Source organism: Octodon degus, unplaced genomic scaffold, assembly GCF_000260255.1.
Source record: "Octodon degus isolate 3935 unplaced genomic scaffold, OctDeg1.0 scaffold00024, whole genome shotgun sequence".
In the NCBI taxonomy this organism is placed as follows: domain Eukaryota; kingdom Metazoa; phylum Chordata; class Mammalia; order Rodentia; family Octodontidae; genus Octodon; species Octodon degus.
In genome coordinates this window covers 16,895,876-16,907,965 of record NW_004524600.1, presented here as the reverse complement: position 1 = coordinate 16,907,965, position 12,090 = coordinate 16,895,876, and the positions used below count along the sequence as shown (strand labels likewise).

The window sequence follows — 12,090 nt, the reverse complement described above, 5'->3', positions numbered from 1 at the left end:
CTTATATGATGCATATTGATATATAAGACATATACAATTCAGTTCATATCTTATGAACTCCAAATTCTACTTTTTAAAAGTGTAGTTAAATATTGAGAGCAAGTAATGCATTCAATTAAAGATTATAATCTAGAAAGAGTGGATGAGAATTTGGCGAATATACAGTGCACATAAGGAAATATCAAAGAATCTTTGGCGAAAAAAGCAAACAAGGAGGGGAATACGGTAGCCCTGCTGTAGATTTGAATGTAATGAAACAATAGTAATAAAACCCGCCTGTCACATATAAAATGTGTATGAAGACTGCACATGACACAGCGCCAGTCACATGACGTGAGCGTCTCTAGGATGAACAGGGGAAGGAAGGTAAGAGTCAGGAAGCCTGCTCCTAGCAGCACGTCTTGAGGGAGTGACCTTCGGAGCCTCCATTCTGTTGTCGATAAGAGGGCCGCCTTTCAGGACCACTTAAGTGTTAGGTCTCTCTGAAACACCTTGTGACTCACGAGCTTACTCCACCGTGCCCTTCGCCACATGAGCAAAATTACTGTGCTTGGAGTTGCAACAGATCCGATCACTGAGCTGCTGCTCCGGGGAGTGTCCCGTAAACTCTGGAGAGTGGTTCTTGTGTCCTACCCCTGGGGAGCCATTCAGCTACAGACAGCCACACCAGCCCAGCACTGTAGGCACCTCTGATGGATTATACACAAATGCCTGGAACAGACCAATTGGCGACAAGCACGATCAAATATTAGCTAGTGATGGATTACTCCATTGTTCAGACCATGTGAAGGATTGAAACATTAAGATATGCTTGGATTTGCTCACGGAGCCAACATACCCCTGACTGAGAAGCAGACTGAAGGCAAAGGAGTTCAGACTAAGCCCCTCCATCAGGTTAGAAAATAGTTGTAGGTGATGCATTTTTGGGGGTTTAGAAATTGTAGTGATCTACCATCAGTGGCAGGTGTTAAGTCAGGTGTCATTGTTCAGTTTCTTTGATCATTATTAAGTTAACTGATACCATTTAAATATAATAATTACATTCATCAGAAGGAATTTGTACCTGTGCATGACATATCTTGGTTCTTTTTTGTGTCTACTCCCCACCCCTCTATTCAACCCCCCTTCCTCTCCTTATTTATGAAGCTTTGTTTTCGTTTTATCCTTTTCTCATGTTTTTCGTCTTTCCTTCCTTTCTCCATCCTTCCTCCTGGTTCCCTTTTCCTGGTGAACAATTTCTCTTCCTATTACGTAATACCTGTGATACATTTGTTTCTTTGCACTTTCAGCTTCGCACATCTGCGAGACCATGTGATGTTTACACACGTGCCGGGTCTGTTTCACCTTACAGGATGGTCGTAGGGTCCATCCTTTTAGCTATACATGGCTCGAGTTTATCTTTCGCTGTGGATGAGTAGTGCTCTGTAAAATGAAAGTCCCTGAGGAAACGTCGTATTGTGGTTTGTATGTTGGAGGCTTACTTGCTAAGCAGGCCTCATATCTGCATCCGTTCTGCTAACCTGTGGCAGTCATTTAACTGAATGACCGATAGGGGTGTCTAATATATTACTGTATTTTGTTCTTGATACTTTATTTTACCCCCTCACACTGTGCTGCACCTTTGCTTTCCTTTATTTACTTTTCTCCCCCTCATATTTTGAGACATTGACATTTCTGTATATTTTGTCCCAGGATCTAACTGTACTGCCGGGGCTGGCCTCAAACTTGCGATCCTCCTTCCTCAGCCGTCCAGTAGCTAGAATTCCAGGCTCATCGGCCAACTCCAGTTTGTCCTTACCACCTCTGAGCTGTGGTATGAATTGAGCTTACCACCACTTTTTAGGCAATCTGTAAACACTAAAACGTGTGTCAATCAGTTGAAATCACCAACCACTTACTCTGACCACCATAGTTAGGAAAAAACCCAATCATACCGCTGTCTAGGAGTAATACCGTTTACCATGTTGGTCCACACGCAGAAATTTCAGATTTCTTAGGAGGCCAGAATTACATAATTGAGGAAAACAGTGTTTTCTCTAAGAAATAAGCAAGGACTAAAAAAGGGATGGTAGGCTTAGACTTCGTATAGGTTGATTTTCCTTAGTATGGTGAAAACTCAGTGGGAATGGATTGTTAATAATCTTTGAGTTGCTTTTGTTTACATCACAAGGGGAAACCTCCTAGCTTAGTTTCTGGAAAGGGACTAATCAAAAGAAAGTTGTTTGAACAGTGTACCAGCATCGATACCAACATGTCGTGCAGCTATTCAGGCATGGTATGATACTGTGAGGCTAGCTACCACTGTTACTGAAAGAACCATTTTAACTTTATGATAAAATGCTGGGAAAATACAGGAATATTTTTCACAGCTCTAAAGATTTAAGTAGAAAAGATATATGTGTTGTGCCCTTTTGTACTTCATTGTTTAGATGACTGTATTTGTTGAGTCACAGTAATTTAGGATGATCAAAGAATGGGCAGGGGGTAGCTCAGTGGAAGCATGCTTGCCTAGCATAGTTGGCTGTGGGTTTCATCCCCAGTTCTGCAAAACAAACAAACAAATAAAATAACCAATACATATGACACTTGTCTTGTTATAGTAATGGCAAGAACTCTAGAATGATAATGAAGACCCTGAAGAAGTCTTGTGAAGGGCTGGCCAGATAGCTCAGTGGATTAAAGTGCTTGCAAGCAGGAGCAGGGGCCTAGGGTTTGATCCTCTGGCCTGCCATGTAGGCCCTGCCCCCAGGTCTCGCTGAGATGGCTGTTGAGACTGGGCGTGGTGGCACGTGCCTGTAATCCCAGCTCTTGGGAGGCTGTAAACAGGAGAATCACTGTGAGCCAATCTAATAGTGAGACCCTGAACACTCCCTATAGACCCTTCCCTTAAAAAAAAAAAAGAAGTCTTGTGAGACAATATCCAAATGAATCTCCTAGATGAAGGCTTCATTAGTAACACTGAGGCTAGAATCTACACGTAGGTTTCTGGGAAATTAAAGCTATTTCCCATGATGACTGCAGATTTCTAAGCATATGTAATTATTACTATTTGTCTTAGCCATTGTTAGCAACTTTTTTTTTACAAAGTGCTTTGTAATACTGTATTACAAATGGACGGCGTATGCCTACCAACTTTTATTTATAATGCTGCCATTAGCCCTCAGTTTATTTTACTAATATGTGTAGTGGGATCTGGGGAGGCGCAGGTGGTGACTCACATTCTGAAACTGCATAATAAAAAATCATATATTTACTGCTTTGAAATATGTTTTGGAATTTTCAGGTGAATATGATTGCGTTTCTTGTTCTGGGACCTTAAAATATTAATACATCCTAACACGCTAAGTCTGCTCGAGGGCAGTCTGATTTGGAAGGAGCTGGGAGTGGCTGTTCTGTGGCACATTTCTGCTCATCCTCATGCCGCCCAGTGTTTATTGTCAGCTTTCCCCAGTTGAGATAGTGCTTGTTTTCTCTCGAAACTTCTGCTGGACCTGACGTTGTAATTTATTGTTTGGCCATCAGAAAAGATATTTCTGCTAGTAAAACAGTTTGAATAAATTATTAATATTCATTAATGTTAATATTTATAAACCATAATTAAGGTACTTATATTTCCTTATCACAGTAAACACTTTATGCAGGAGCAAGAGTATTCTGAGAATGATTTGCAATTCACACTAGTGACTTTGTCCCAGTGACTTTGTCCCAGGACTTCCATTCGTTAGATGGAAGTAATTTATCAGGTTTCTGTCTGATAAGTGAGATTATATTTTAAAGATGTTTAGGGACTGCAGTATACACATTTTTGTTGCATCAGTAACTTATAAGAATCAATGAGGATTATTTGCATCCTTTTCTCATTTCAGATTTTTTTTTTTCGTATTTTTAGGAAAGGGTGTACAAATTGTTCAGGGTCTCACTGCTAGATGGGACTCATAGTGATCCGCCTGTTTACAGCCTCCAAAGACCTGGGATTACACAAAGACCTGGGATTACAGGCACTTTAATCCTCCGAGGTATTTGGCCAACCCTCATTTCAGCTTTTAATATCCAGAAATTGTGTGGCCATCATTTCCGTGGGACAAACAGTACTGAAATAAACTCTTCCCTCACACTTTGCTGTGTTTTTCAGTGTTTCCCTATGCTTCAGCATTTATTTTACTTCTAACTGGAAACTTATCTTATTTTCAAAATGCTTTTTTTAAAAAAATGTTTTATAGTTTTAAGTAGCACAGTAATTTAGGATAAGATACAGTAATAGTCGTGATTTGATTTTTGTGTTATTAGCGTGTGGTTCATGCAAAGCTTCTCTGGATTAAATGCTGCTTTTGCTTTTATTTCCCTCATTAGGTGGAGTCTTTAAATTTTTTAGAAGATGATGGTGATCAGATCTGTTTGAAAAATTAAGTGAACTGATTTGACTGGAAAGCTGTTTCACCAATTGTTCAACATTCAGCCGTTCAGTAAGTCGCACCAAATACTTTCTGTGTGATTTGATTTCAAAGCTGTGAGAAAGCTATCTCAAGCACAATATGAAGTACACTTACTGTGAAATCTTGATGGTAATGATTTGAAGTCCTCAAAGTCTGTGATCAATATCTGGGATATTATCCCACTGAAAATATTTTTTAAGTCTTTAATACATTTTTGGAAATACCATGATTTTAGCTGATCATTGAGAAAATGTCATCTATAGTTTCAAGTCCATTGTATTTTATTTCTCTTCTTCAGGGAATATTAAGGATTAAATCAGGCCTTGTGCAAAGGAAGCTCAGGCTTGACTACTAAGCAACTCTGGCCAGGCCTTAGTCCTCCTGCATTCACTCATTTGCTAGTGATTTTCTTGTCTGGGCCTGGTGGTAATTCGAGACTATGAGATTTTACTTTGAATGAGATTTTTTTTCTGTATAATTTCATCTTGTCAGATTCAGATCTAAGGAATAATGAATTTTTTTTTTTTTTTTTTTTTTTGAGTAAGGTAGCATCTGTTTTTATTAAGCTGTTCTCATTTCACACAAATTTTGGGCTCTTGACTTCAGTTTTCCCGTGGCCCTGGTTGCTGTGGAAAACTCCAGAGTTAGAGAACTCGGAACTGAGAGGAGTTTCTGCTGTTAGCAGATTATCATTACTGCCAAGACAAAATTTAGTGGGAACAGGACTTTGGCTACTGTTAAAATGTCAGTATAGTAAAGCCTGCTCTGTCAAACAGATTTTTGGCATCAGGAAGCTAAATGATACTGATTTTAGAGGGTTAGTTTTTTTGTTTTTTTGTTTTTTTTTAAACTCAGGCAGACTCATGATTTAATTAACCCTTTAGACAGCAACAGAAAATGTGGAAAAAATTATGTTTTCCTAATTTAGCTCACAAGATTTGAGTTTCTGAAATTCTAATTTTTTTTTTTTTCATGATTCTCAAACTGTGCAGCTCGTTCCTTAATTTCTCTCCAAATATAATGGAGCTATTTAAAAACTGGATGAGTGGTAACGAATAAAGGTGGAAAATGTCTAATCATTCTGGGAGCCAACTTCCAAGTCACATGAACCCATCTTAAGACTTGGGGTTGTAGGTGGGCTTTCAGGGATAGTATTTTACAGTGTGTGCACAGCTGCAGTTCTTAGCCTTGTCCAGAGCAGTATCGCTTCTGGTAACTGCCCTGGAACCAGATTTGTTAGCGTTGCTCTTGAGTATCCGGTGAGAGCAGGAAGGGCAAAAGTATGAACTACAGAGAATCTTCTCCTTCAGTCTCATTTGTCAACAAGATTTTTATTGTTATGGGCACACAGTGTCATTTGGAAAGAAGATGTTTGGATGACTAAAGGGGTGTAAGGCAGTGAAGCGAAAAACCTGTCAGGAAGAGAGGTGTTTAAAAGGTTTCCAAAGCAGATCCTTACTTTCTTCAGTACCTGTGCTAGAAGCTACAAAGCAAACGTTAATGCTCTGAATCAGCAACTAAAATGTCATTGTCTGCCATGTTTGGTCTTCTGTATTGAATTCTGTACAGTTGTTGCTGCAGTAGATTACAGAGTTAAAGTTGAACATCAAGTAGCGGCGCCTCTTTTAAATTACGTGTAGGAGACCATTTTTGTCAGGCATCTCCTGCGCGTGGATGTAGCCAGGATAGTGAGTGTGGAAGGCCTGCTTGCTTGGTGCACTGTGAGTGCTGGCATCCTCCGGCCTCAGTGGCTGGTCCAAGTCAGCGTGCTTTGATGTGAGATAAGCGTACTGCTTCATTGGTGAGGTTCTCGGGGGACTGCACACTTGCCGATAGCAGGAGCCTGCGAAATACCAGTGCGTATGGTGACAGTGATCGGTGGCACCAATAATGGATGTGCAGTGGTTGTTTAAACATAGCAGTCTGTTTTTGTTTTTTTTTTTTTTTTAGGGAATGGTCTACAGGGTGTTCAGGTTCTCAACTAGATTGGACTCTGGGTGACTGATGTGGTCCGCCTGTTTACAGTCTCCCAAGAGCTGGGATTATAGGCTCACACCACCACGCCCAGTCTCAATTGCCATCTCAGTGCGCCCTGGGGGTGGGGCCAGCACAGCAGTCCCAGGGATTGAACCCTAGCCCTGCTGTGACTGCTTGTGGGTGCTTCAATCCATTGAGCTATTTGGCTGGCCCAACAATCATATTTTAATAATCGCATGACAGCTGGTCTGTAGTCTGGCAGCACGGGCTTCACTCTGTAGGCAAATGTGTTTTCTCAGTTATTTTACCAACTCATCTGATATTGGTAAGCTTGTTTCAGAATGCGCACAGAAGACATAGCCAGCAACCTCTCTGTGCCTTATCTCCAATCCTGGTCGCTTATTTTACCCTAAGTGAGGATTTTCTTCCAGATAGTTTCCCCCATCACAAATCGGCAGTAAGTAGAAAATGGTTTGTAAAAAAAGAAAATCCTCAACCATTCAGATACCTTCCCCTTTTTAACTTTTTTTGTGAAATATAATAAATATGAATGATTGTATCTTTACAATAGTGCTGCTTTTCTTCAAATAGGTGATGGTCTTTTTTGGCTGGTCTTCACATTATTTATTTTGAGGTAATGTCAGCTGGAATCGGAGTCCTAAATCGCTCAGGTGTGTAGTTTCAGATTCATATTCTGTCATTGCATTGGATGTAATTGCTTAGGAGTTGTGTAAGTGGCATTTCTTCTCAGGAAAGATGGTGAAAAACTTTCATATTTATTGGACAACCTCTGTGATCGAGGATCTGAGCTATAAGCACAAAATCTTTTGAAAGTAAGAATTAAGTATCACATAATTCATTTGAGGATAGTGGCTTTCAGAGTAGTAATTAACTTTCTGAGAATTACATAGTTACTACGTTTAGAAAGGTTTGTGTGCTTTCATGTGCTTTTTCCCTTATTATCTACAACAACTAGGAAAATAAAGAGAAGAAATTTTAATTAATTATTTGAACACATTTTAGCTAGTCGTATAAAGATCTGAACAGTGAGCCAACGAGGTGTACTGGTGTTGTCTGAGGGCTTACTATAACGTGTCTGCTAGGTCTCTCAAATGGTTTCCTTTCATAGAGGGACATTGTCCCAGCTGTTCAGGCGTAGCCAGCTCTTCTCTTCCGGTACCTTGTGTTTCCCACTAACTGAGGGGTATCCACCTTTGTGTTGGAGTAGTTACAAGCTGCGGTGAGGCCCCGGACTCCAGGCTCATCTACAACTTGACGCATCTGGCTTTGGTGTTCAAAAGTTTCACTTGACTATACTTGTTCACTTGTTCACAGGTCATTCAGCAAACATTAATTAAAACAGTAGTACAAGCAAAGCACATTTTTGTCCTAGGAGCATTCCATAGCTGTCTGAAACCCTGACCAGAGGCTGCTTTCTTAATCATTTCAGTGTTCTCTCCTTCCTTCAGCTTGCAGGTTAGGCTAGCCATGTGGAGGAATCACTCATTTTTCACTCTCCGTGTGTAGAAAACTCCACAGTGTAACAGAGACGTCCTTCAGCTTGTTTTGATGACGATGCATATTAACATTCAGGGATTAGTTTGCCCTTCACAAATGGTGTATGCAATCTCACTGGAGAAAATAGCTACCATATCTACACTGTGCACACTTGATTTTGTGTGTGGGGAAACAGAGGCTGCAGGAGGTGGCTGTGTTACAGCTGAGCCACAGCCCTCCTGAGTCCTAGCGCTAGAAGGAACCTGGTTCTTCTGCTTAGGATAGCATGTCAGTCACCGGGAGCATGCCGCTCTTGTCAATTGGCGGAAACCAAATTTTGGAGCTTTATGGATGTGGTTGCTATATTCCGTTTAGGATGACTTATGTGAGGAAATAGAAGTCTCATTAAGATTTGGGGGAAGAATCAGATCTCACGGTGCTAACGGTGTGGGATAAGAATGTGAATTGGCCGGGTCTCTGCTTGGCTTAACCTGTGTAACAATGCCAACTGGTATGTTATCCAGTTGTTCTCTCTGCTCTGAGAATCTTATCATCTCCACTCATACATTCAGAACGGCTTCTTGAATTCCGGCTCCCATGACAATGACAGAGTTTACCATAAATTTCTAAATTATATACCATATTGGACAAAATTCTCCACGTAGAGATTTCCATTTCACATTTGAACTTGATATCCCATTGCTGTCGATGAGTCCCCAAAAGGCAAATTGGCCTCTACAGCTGCTTTTCTGCATCATCTGTGTGCATTCATGGCTAATGCACTTTACGTATGTCGCAGTCTGGTGAATTCTTTTATTTTACGATGCTTGTCTTCGTGTGTGACCGTGCCTGCCCCCAGCCTCCACTTAACACTTGAAACAATTGCTACTTCTCATATGCATTTTTGTGCTTGTGCTTTATAGCAATTTATGTGAGTTGCTTTTTAATCTCATACGCCACTGTCAGCTCCTTGAGGATAAAAGTAAGTCTTTATTTTCTTGGCGTCCTCTCCAGCCTTCTGGGTGTGCTGGTGCACGGCTGTGATCCTACCACTCTGGGAGCCCAGGTGGGAGGATTCCAGGTTGGGACCCAGGCTAGGCCACTCCGAGACTTAGACCCTGTCTCAAAATATAATTTAGGGTAAGGGGCCTGTGTCCAAGTGTTCACTCCCTATTAACCATGGGGGGTTGTTTAAAAATATGTAGATATTAAAGAAATATTGGCCCTAATAAAAAATAAAAATACATAGCCATGAGTTTACTTTTAAAAATGTATTTTGGGGTTCCTCCTGGGCATAGATAGATTTTTAATCACAGTGAGATGAACCAACAAGTCTGATCTCTGCTGGTAAATGTCCAGAGCAGAGTCACTAGAACAAATGATAATGGTTTAGTGAACTTTTTGAACGCATACACTACAATTGCTCTTAAAGAAAAATGACACTCTTCCCCACCAAACAAAACAGAACAAAAACCTCTGCCTTCCCAATAAGGATGTTTCATTCTCCTTGTCTTGGCTGCTATACAGCAATAAAAATAATCATCCTCAGGGAAGATTCAGTAGGACAAAAATAAGGCCTCTGAACGTGCAGGACGCTGGGAGGGGCAGGTGTGAACGTGTGAGTTTGGGACTCAGGTGCTTTGACAGCAAGGCCGAGCTGCGAGCTGGTCACTCAGCTCTGCCTGGAGGCCCCTAAGCAGTGAGGTGGTTTGAGGCTTCCTTGGGAAGATGGATCTGAGAGGTGGTGTGGGTGGTGTGTAGTGGTACTGAAGCTGGGGTGGGATGGGCGGGTGCAGCAGCCCTGGCAAGCTTAGGGTACGCTAGCTCCAGTTAGCTCCAGAGCTGCCACCTCGTGTTGTGCCCTTTCTGTCTCCTCCCACGCTGTCAGTGCAAATGCTCTGAACAGAACACTTGAGTGAACACTCTGTGCCAGGCTCAGGGAATTCTTTCTGACTTAACTTCCTGTTGTCTCTTCCTCCTTTCTTGACATTGCAGGGTTTGCATCCTGGTGTCCTTGTGACTGTGTTCAGCTCAAATTGTTTTCTCTAAGGTTCTCTGGACACTTCCACAGGTCACTACCCCTGGTAACGGTCCCTAGGTCCTGTGTGCCCAAAGGCACTCTGCCCAGTCCTAGCTTTCAGTGGAAATTTGCCAGCTGGACCGAGAGTCCCTCCTCATCCCCTGACTGTATCAGACAGGTGTTGAGTGCCTGAGTGGGAGTGCTGTCTGGGAGGACTGGCAGGCGCAGACAATAGGAAGGACAGGACAGGAAGACATTGAGGGCCTGTCTAATTGGGGATGGTGTGTGTGTGTGTGTGTGTGTGTGTGTGTGCGCGCGCGCGCACCCTTGTCATAGAGCAAGGGTTTGTGCCCATGCTCTAGGGGTGGGGGGCAAAAGGCAGCTGTCAGCAATGACTTCAGGCTTTGAGCCTCGGTATTTACATACAGCTTTTAGTAGAAAAATCAAGTTAAAAGTGAGTCTAGTTTGGGTGGTAGCATGGTGAATTTGATGGTATACCAGTCATGCTTGTGGCAAATGTACGTAAAAAGCTTATATTTTATTCTACTTATTCCTTTTTTTCCAGAAGGGCTTAGAGTTGGAAAGAAATTCACTGGCTGACTTGAGTTATCTTCCTTTTTGTTCTCTTATTTCGGATCCTTAGCTATTTTCTGAGAGCTTAGGGTGACTTGGGGTTTTCTCGGCCCTAGCCCTGCCAGCCCCCACCTCCCGAATTCAACTCCCCAGGACTCGGACGTGTCAGAGTACTCTCAACAGCCAGAAGTGTGCCTTTCAGCCTCCTAAAATAAAAACATGCAGGAAAAATAGCTATCTTTTCCTTTTGAGGAGCAGGATCATTGCCATCTCACGACTTGCTGAAATAGCACAGCGAAGGAACATTTTTTGGCAGGCTGCAGCATCTCGGGAATGCACAAACACACATTTCTCTTTTTCTGTGATGTACGGGATGGAGACAGTCTAGTTTAGGGAAGCAAGGGGAATTTTAATTGAATGCTAAAATTTTTAGAAATGCAGTAGCTGTTTGAATCTAAAGTAATTCTTCCAATTGGTATTACTTCTGACAAAAGCAAACCTTAGCTCTTTAATTGGATGGCAATAGTGAGGTGGTTGGTTTCAATGTAACCCACTCCATCCCCATCCAAGGTGGGCTTTATGAATTTCAGGAGAGATACTCTTGATTCATTCAATGTAAGAGCATATAATGACCCCTGTAGTTGTTATTTGTCTCGATCTGTGTATTAATGACCAAAGTAAACATTTAATACTTATAGAGCAGTGAATATATTTTAGATCTTGATCCATAAAAAGATTTCCATTAACAGAATGTTTTGTGCACAAATAAATTATTCATTGACTGTAACAGAGCTTGATTCTGTCATCAGCCTTAAGTGGAAATTTTGAGAACACCAATCATCACAAACGCCAACACTGTGTTGGCTTGAGCCTATATCCTTCTTACACAAAACTTGAGCTTTTTTGGCTATTTGTAAAAGCTTTAGTTTGGTTAAATGCAATGAATATTTATGGCAGTTCTGCCATCCGCAATCTAGTATTCTGCTGTTGTAGAGGGGTACAGTGATCAGCAAGCTTGCGTCTTGGCCTTAAAGTGAGATAAGACTACTAACCAGCCCATGTGAGTATGAGAAAGCTTGTAGTAGACTCCTCAAAAATGTCCAGATAAGCCAGGCGTGTGGTGCATTGCAATCCCAGCACTTGGGAGGCTGAGGCAGGAGTGCTGTGAGTCCAAGGTCAGCCAAAGATACATAGTCAATTCAAGACAAGCCTGAACTACATAGCAAGACCCTGTCTCACAAATCCAAAAAACAAAAATAGAAGTAAAAAAGATTAAATAAAATAGTTTGTAAGTGCCGAAGAGAAAATAAATACTTATTTTTCTCATGGAAGTGTCGGGGTAAAGTGCTTGAGGAACAGGTAATATTTCCCAAGAAAAAATTTAAACATGGGCAAGATTTTGACAGGTGGGAGAATTACTTTCATACAAAGAAATCGCTTGAAAGTGTGCTAGTCCTGAGAAAGTTTTGTAAGCTTCAATACTGCAAGAACGTTGGCCTTGGGGCTGGTGAGATGGCTCAGTGGTCTAAAGCACCTACTTAGAACAAGCTTAGCAAAGCACAGGGATCGCGGTTCAATCCCCCAGCACCA

General features: G+C 41.6%; 1 protein-coding gene across 4 annotated transcripts in view; it reads left to right on the top strand.

Moving 5' to 3' along the window:
* Nucleotides 1-12,090, top strand: part of Hivep2 (human immunodeficiency virus type I enhancer binding protein 2) — a 194,829-nt gene that overhangs the window by 106,575 nt on the left and 76,164 nt on the right. For 3 of the 4 annotated variants that reach the window (XM_004628548.3, XM_023712167.1, XM_023712169.1), the window contains exon 2: nucleotides 4,351-4,463. The gene's annotated coding sequence lies outside the window, so the exon portion shown is untranslated. Of the gene's footprint in view, nucleotides 1-3,995; nucleotides 4,017-4,350; nucleotides 4,464-12,090 lie in introns of those variants that run through there. The other variant, XM_023712170.1, reaches the window with a different exon arrangement.